The sequence below is a fragment of the Hylobates moloch genome, unplaced genomic scaffold (assembly GCF_009828535.3).
Source record: "Hylobates moloch isolate HMO894 unplaced genomic scaffold, HMol_V3 SCAFFOLD_2, whole genome shotgun sequence".
NCBI lineage: Eukaryota > Metazoa > Chordata > Mammalia > Primates > Hylobatidae > Hylobates > Hylobates moloch.
In genome coordinates, this window is record NW_026652277.1 from 80,507,040 (window position 1) to 80,515,773 (window position 8,734).

Below are 8,734 nucleotides of genomic sequence, written 5' to 3' on the forward strand. Positions count from 1 at the left end.
GTGGACACTACTTTTCACCTAAGAAGTTCACATTTTCAGTAGAGGCTTTCCTTTTTCCTGACAGTACTACAGTGGGAGTAAACAGCAATTAACTCATGTTTTCATTTTCAAATAGGGACATCCCGCCCAAGAGGAGCCCAATGGTTAACTCCGATTCTCCAATGGGTCTACCAGTTACAGCCTTATTCCATCTGCTCCGCTAGCCCCACACATTTGGAAAGTTCTCAGTGCAGTCAGGCCCAACAGCCCTGCTCATGACTCTCCACGTGTTTGCTGCCTGTTGCTCTCTCTTTTGAGGCAAGGTTAAACAGCTGTTGGAGAATTGCCATCTCTTCCAGTGTCCCTACTGCCATGCTATTCCAGCAAGATCTTCAGCTAGATCCAAATAGGACAGAGGTGGTGTGAGTGGAAAGAGAGCCACTCCAGCTAAACTCTGACAGGGAAATGACTGCCTTTAATTGCTAACTAACAAAGGATTTGTTGACTGTATTTTCAGTCTACATCGTGTTATTAGCATTGTAATGACAAATACATTTAATTAACTAAAAGTGCTCTTTGACTTTTAACCAGAAAGGGCAAGTTATATTTAACAGGGAGTGGTAATGAATTTACATTCATTAAGGTTAATCTCTGTAACTCGTTCCATTGGATTATGTAAATGACAATGATTTAGGGTTACAGCAGCCTGAATTAGAGGGAAGGAAAGACAGCCCTGATAACTTTCTATTATAAATCATTGTGAAAACAGTGATAGAATGAAAGATTCTTAGAACTGAGAGAAACGCTGGTGTCCATGTAGCCCAAATGCTTATTTTACAGGTGAAGAAGAAATTGTCAACATGTTTCTCACTAGGAACACTAGGGGCATTTGTCTGGGACAATTCTTTGCTCTATGGGGACTCACCCACACTTTGCAGAATATATAGCAACCCTGACACCTGCCCACTAAGTATTAGTAATCTCCAAAGTCATTATGACAAAAATGCACCCCCGCCCTACTTCCTAATGTTTCTGGGGAAGTTGTACCTTTCTCTCCCTATTGAAAACCCCTGAGCCAAAATGCTCATAAAAAAACAGAAAACATATACTACCACAATCGACCCATTGACACTTCTCAAACTTTAGTAAAGTGGGAATGAGCAACAGTCAGGGATTTTGTTAAAAATGCATAATCTGATTCACGATTCAGCAGGTCTGGGATGGAGCTGAGATTCTGCATTCTTTTATTTCATTTTTTAGAGCAGGGCCTTGCTCTCTTGCCCAGGCTGGAGTACAGTGGTGCAATCATAGCTCACTGTAACATCGATCCTCTAGGCTCAAGGGATCCTCCCATCTCAGCCTCCTGAGTAGCTAGGGCTGGCTACAGGTGCATGCCATCACGCCCAACTAAAGATTCTGCATGTCTAACCAACTCATAGGTGATACTGATACTGTTATTTCATGAATCCCACTTTCGAGTAAAAAGGGACCAGAGATTAAATTGAGAGGATGTCTGAACTGTCTCAGTGTCTTTACCAGTTCATCTCCCATCCAGGGTTGTGGCTGAGGATACACCATAAAAGATACTGTCTATGTATGGGCTTCTCAGGAGATCTGTTCTGGCTTTGCCTTGGGGACTCTGCCTAAATCTCCTTCTCCTGGGTGACCTGGTGGCAGACTCTGTCTTTGCCTCTGCACAGCAACCTTCAGACTGTTTCTTTGTATCCAGAGTCCAACTTTATGGAAGACCATCTCTCATGCCCTCAGACCATCCAGCTGCTGCTTCTGGAAGCCCAGCTCAAATCAAACCCAAAGCACCTGCTTGCTAAGTGAGCTGGCAAAGGCAGATGGAGTTTGGGAGAGCCTGTGAGCTATTATTTGTCTTGATCACAGAGGTAACCAGAGACTGTGTTTCCTGACTACCCAGCTCAGAGATTCTCTCCAGAGCCCCATGCACTTATTTCTCTTCTATTTCCACCATTAAGTGAAACTCTGTGTCACTCAGTACATCTGTTTAGCTTACCAGGAAACTGCCACCCACTCTGCTTCAGCGAGAAGCTTCTTTATGGATCAGCTTTCTGATTGATGCACATTGTAGAGAACTCTTGCAGCATAAAATTAACGACATAGTGAGAAATGAGTTCCTGCAGACACTGTTGTCAAACTTGTTTTCCATTCTTGCCATTCGGAAGTGGCTGGTGGGAAGATCTGCAGATGGGTTGATTTCCTGAAGTGATAAAGCAATGAGATATACAGGAATTCTATTACTGTGTACACACAATCTGCTCCAGATTCTCCACTATCTTTTCTAGTCTCCTCCATCCTGTTTCAGCCAAGGAAACAAGCCAGAAGGGCATCCATGTTGGTAGGTAGACACTGTATCAGGAAGGAAGTACTTCGTAACTCCGTAATGTCTGTCTTAGCCTGGATTCCCCAGAAAGCAAAACCTGAGACAATGGTTTGTGTGGTTGGAGTTTATTTGAGAATGGGGTACCATCGAGCAGCAGGGCAGGGCAGGGGGAGTCAAACAGAGAATGAAGGGAAGCAAACAAGGATATAGTATCACATTGGCCACAGCTACAGGTGACTGGTACTTGATTCTGCCTGGACTATCTGAGAAGCTTTATGTAGTGCATGTGAAGACTCTAACTAGAGAGTGAAAGGGGGAAGGATTTATCCGTCAGCTCCCATAGCCTATTAGTTAAGAGCAGGCCCACAGGTGTTGACCTCCCTGAACTTCCAGGTTGTGCAGGTATGAGTGCCCAGAGTTTCTGAAGGAACCCACTGCGTCAGAGCCAGTCAACACCTGTGAGGAAGTGCTAGAGCAAGAAGTGAAATTGAGTGGAATTTTAAGTGATGTATAAAAGGCAACAATCCTTAGTACAATGGAGAATGTTTGGGACAGCTTTGGGAGTCCTGGGAGTTGAGACATCCCACCTGAAGTGTCCTTTGTGTGACTAGCACAGGTTTTTGTCTGTATAGGAGCTGTGTTTTCTGAAAGACATACTTTGAACCTGCATTCTGGACCCCTGCTTTGTCATAGAAAGGGTTAAGGTGGGGAATCTGGAAACTGCTTTTAGGGAATTAGGAGCTCACTTTAGATCCTGTCCCAAATGTTGATTTCCCATACTCAACTTTGAGTATAGGAAGGTTGGCTATAAAAATAGCTTTGGGAAATTGGATATCTACATGTAAAAGAATAAAGTTGGGCCCTTACCTTATACCATATATAGAAATTAACTCAAAATCAATCAAAGATCTAAACACAAGGGCTAAAACTATTAAACTCTTAGAAAAAAAAAGATGAAAAGCTGCATGACACTGAATTTGGCAGTAATTTTTTTAGATATGTCACCAAAAACACAGGCAACAAAAGTAAAAATAGATAAATTGGACCACATCAAAATTTAAAACTTCTATGTATCAAACGATACAATCCACAGTGTGAAAAGGCAATCCATGGTGTGAAAAGGCAACCCACAGAATAGGAGAAAATATTTTCAAATCATATACCTGATAAAGGATTGGCATCCAGAATATATAAAGAACTCCTATAACTCAACAACAAAAAAATCAAACAACCCAATTAAAAACTGGGCAAACAGCCTGGGCAACATAGCGAGACCCCAACTCTACACAAATTAAAACAATTATCCAGAGGTGGTGGAACATGCCTGTAGTCCTAGCTTACTTGGGAGGCTGAGATGTGCAGCTCACTTAGTCTAGGCTAGAGTGAGCAATGATCATGTCACTGTACCCAAGCCTGGGTGACAGAGTAAGACCTTGTCTCTAAAAACAAACAAAACTGGGTAAAGAACTTGAACAGACATTCCTTCAAAGAAGGCATACAAATGGCTAACAAGCACATGAAAAGATGCTCAACATCACTAATCATTAGAAAAATGCCAATCAAAACCACAATGAGATACTAGGTCACACCCATTAGGATGGCTACTGATTAGTTTTCTAGGGCCACCATAACAGAATACCACAGACTGGGTGGCTTAAACAACAGAAACTTATTTTCTCACAGTTTGGGAAGCTGGAGGTCCAGGATCAAGGTGCTAGCAGGTTTGGTTTCTTCTGACGTCTCTGTCCTTCACTTTCAGATGGCTGTCTTCTTGCTATGTCCTGGCATGGCCTGTTCTTTGTGTGTGCACATCCTTGCTTTCTCTCTGTATATTCTAATCTCCTCTTCTTGTAAGGACATCAATCAGATTGGATTCTGGCCCACCCTAAATGCCTGATTTTAACTCAGTTACCCCCCGAAGGTCCTATCCCCAAATATGGTTACATTCAGAGGCACTGGGGATTGGGACTGCAACATAGAAATTTGGGGAGGACACAATTCTGGCCATAAAAACTACTGTAAAAACAAAAAATAAGTGTTGGCAAGGATGTGAAAAAATTGGAATCCTTGCCTATTATTGATGGGAATGTAAAACGATGCAGCTGCTATGTAAAACAGTACAGCAGTTCTTCAAAAAATTAAAAACATAATAACCATAAGATCCATCAGTTCCACTTTTGTCCATATACCCAAAAGAACTGAAAGCAATCCTCAGAGATAACTGTACATCCAAGTTCACAGCAACATTATTCACAATAGCCAAAAGAAGGAAGCAACCCAAGTGTCCACCGATGGGTGAATGGATAAACAAAATGTGGCGAGTCAGGTTTTAAAAAAGGAAGAAAATTCTGACATGTGCTATAATGTGGATAACCTTGAGGACTTTATGCTGAGTGAAATAAGCCAGGCATAAAACAACAAATACTCCATGATTCCATTTATATGAGGTACTTAGAGTAGTGGAATTTATAGAGACACAAAGTAGAATAAAGGTTTCAAAGGGCTGGGGTGCAGGGATGAGGATGATGGGGAGTTGTTTAATGGGTGTAGGAGTTTCAGTTTTCCAAGATGAAAAGAGTTCTTACAACAGTGTAAATGGACTCAACAATACTCAACTATATACTTAAAAATGGTTAAAGTGGTAAATTTCATGTATATGTTACCAGAATTCAAAACAAAACAAAAACAGCTTTGGGGGTGATAGAGGGAGGCCAACAAAATATGAATGGGGAAATGGACAAAATGGATAAAAAATGAGAATAAGCAAGTGCAAAATTGAAACCCTTATAAAATGGTTTCATGTCCCTAAACAGGAAAGTTTTACTCCACTAAGTTTTGCTGATACAGACATATCTGTTATGTGTTCCTTTTTTGGTTTCCCAGAAATCTGCTCCAGGGGCAGGAATAAACCTTGTAAATCTTGATCTATTCTCCAGCTGTGCCCATGAGGCCATGCTGTATGATGCTTAGAAAGAGATAATGCATTTCAAGAGCAGTGACAAAACATCCCTGGGGCGTAGTGGCTCCCTAGCTACTGCAGCACATCTGCAGGATTCTCATTGGGAACCACTGGTATAAGATCCTAATAAGCTTTTTCCAGCTATACTGAAATTGCTAATGAGAGCAGCATAATTATGTCAGCTTGCAAGCTACTCATGCAATTTGAGAAGTCTGGAAAGACGGTGGCAGTTGTCAATGCACAAAGTAATACCTTTAATGCTAGAATTACGTTGCCTAACATGCAATCATATTCGACATCACCAGAAACCAAGTCATTGCTTGCGTAACATAACAGAAAAGGCAGAAATACAAAATCCTTACAAAATTGTCTTATTTTCTGAATAGGTTGATCTTTCATTTGGATTTTACTGATGTTTATGCCATCTGCCATTTTCTCACATTTTAAAAACATCCGTAATGTTCTCCACATGTTCTATCTTATTTTATAAATAAGAGAGTATGCAATTCATTCTAATTACATAATATTTTCTTTTAAACTAATTAATTACATTTTATAAGTAGATGCTATCAGTAATGGTTTTTCTTACTGACAATAGTTATTATCTTATAACAATCACAATAATTGTTAGCGTTTATGAAGAGTCTAAAGGAGTCTAAAAGAGTCTAAAAAGAACAAAGCTCAAGTTCCCACTACATCCTCAGAGTTGTTGCTATAGTATGTTGTTTTTCTTAGAATGTTATTCCCATTGTTTTAAAAGTTCTTTATCATTATACCAACAAGAGAAATATAATCCCACTTAGCAGAAATTAGATAATTCTAGATAAAATTTTTTATGTAAAACACAAAATCTAGTTTTAGGCACTTGTCTTTAAAAGAGACAAATATATTTGGGCATGTAGAGATAGTAGCAACTACATTGGAAAAATCTAGAAAACTTTTGTGTGATACGTGATTAACAAGCCAAAGAATACTAACTTAGAGGAATTTTGAGACACAGTGTATCCTTGTTAAAATATTTGAAGGGTTATCAGGTAAAAGATAAATTATATTTCTATGGCACCAACAGGTAGAAATATGACCACCAGAGAGAAATTAGAGTGGAGGAACATTTGCTAATATAAAGCCAGTAGTTCCTATGGCTAGGTAGAAATTTTAAAATTACATATTAGGGTCTGCAAAATGTAATTTTATTTTTTATAAGTCTATCAGATTTTATCTCAAGTCCCCAATTGTAGGAAAAAAGCTATTCAGTGTAAACTAGGTCAGTTGAAGTTTCTCCCCCTCCACATTCTCCCAGGTTTGATTCTGAAAACAATAATTTGCCCTGTGTTACACAAGGAATCTTAAGGTGGCCCCCATAATCCCTGCCTCCTGATATTCATGCCTTCTGTGGTCGCTTCCCATTGAGTGTGGGCAGAACCTATGACTTGCTTTGAACCAATAGGTTATGGCAAAAGTGATGGGATTTTAATGATTCCATGTATTCAATTGTATGTGTGTGATTATGTTACATACTGTGGTGCCGACTTCTTCCTCTCTTGTTGGTTTGAGGAAGCAAGCAGCCATGTTGAGGAACTGCACATGGTGAGTGGGCAGCCCTCTGGCTGAGGATGGCTTCCAGCCAGCAGTCAGCCAGCAAAAAAGGCTACTGCCACAAATGAGCAGTTCTACAGCTGCAAAAGACATAAAATTTACCAACAACCTGAGTGAACTTGGAAGTGGGTCCTCCCCAAGTAAGGCTTCAGATGAGATCATAGCCCCAGCAGTCTTTTTGTTTTGCTTTATTTTTGAGACAGGGTCTTGCTCTGTCACCAAGGCTAGAGTGCAGTGGCACAATCATGGCTCACTTGCAGCCTCAATATCCTGGACTCAAGTGATCCTCCCACCTTAGCCTCCCAAGTAGCTGGGACTACATGTGCAAACCACCATGCATGATTGATTTTTAAAATTGTTTTGTAGACATAAGGTCTTGCTATGTTGCCATGGCTGATCTTCAACTCCTGGCCTCAAGTGATCCTCCCACCTCAGCCTCCCAAAGTGCTGGGACTATAGGCGCGAGCCACCATGCCCGACCTGGCTTCAGTCTTACACGACTCTAAGCAGAGGTACTTAGCTAAGCCTACCTGGCATTCCCTACCCATAGAAACTATGAAATTAATAAATGTGTGTTATTTTAAGTGGCAAAGTTTGTAATAATATTATTATGCAGAAATTGATAACTAATTCACCTGGACATCAGTGGAAAGAGAGCACATAATCCTTGGTCCGCATCTGTCTTATTCCTTCCTTTGTTCTTTCATTCTTTAAACAAGTATTTATTGAGTGCCTATGTGTCAGACATACATCACAGAACAGAGTTGGCAAAAATCCTTGCCCTCCTAAGGCTTTCCACTCTTGTTATACATTGTTGAGGTCTTCAGTTTTCAGGCCAATCCAGTCCTCAAGGATAGTCAGCCTTCCACACTGCCATCTGCTGAGGTTTCCACACCAAACCCTATATCCCAGCCTGAGGATCCCTCAGGTCCTCATGCTGTCAGGGTTGTACATGGACCATTCTCAGCCAAAGAAGATATCTGGCAGTTCCCTGAGCTCGTTGGGCTGTGTAAAACTCTGGAACTGCCTCAGATCTTTGGCCTAACAGTTTGCCCTTTCACAGTCTCTGCTTCGTGTTTCCCAGAGTATAACAGCCTGGGAAAATGCTTCAGAGAATTTGTTGACTCTCAAGGCTGTGGGAGGACAGCACAGCGCAATGCCCACAAACTTATCCATCTAGGGCCTCCATTATCTTCCTGCAAATTAGATGAAGCCTCACCTCTGAGTCAGTGCAGTTATATCCAGTATGGCTTGGGCTTTTGTGGGAAGAAAAAGGGTCTCCTTCCCCCAGCCCAGCAACAGAGTATGGGACTTAGTTAAGGAGGCACAAGTGAGACTCCACCTCTCACTTCCTTCTTGGGTGGGTACATCTGCATGTATGCAAACCATATATGATATATGATGGCTCCTCCTGAGTTCCTCCTACAGCTCCTGAGTTCCTGCCTCAGCCTCTCGAGTAGCTGGGATTACGGGCACGTGCCATTACACCCAGCTAATTTTTGTATTTTTACTAGAGACAGGGTTTCACCATGTTGGGTGAGGGGTAGAGAGCACCAAGGTGAATAGGGTCTGGAGAATAGTTAAAGTCTCACGTTCTTTCTTCTCCTCTAATTCCTCCTCAGCTCAGAGGAGGAGAGTGATTTTTTCCTTTTATTTGGAATTGCACCAATTTTTTGGCTCTTAGGGCCAATGGATTACTTCAGAATCTTCATGTGGTCAGAGAATGGGAGGAACTAGGGTAGGAAGGAATTGGGTCACTAATTCATCCAGATCCTTCTTGAAGAATTTGACAACCTGAAGTCCTGTGTCACTTGAAGTCACCCTTTTAAAGCACTGGAAGCTTTTGACCA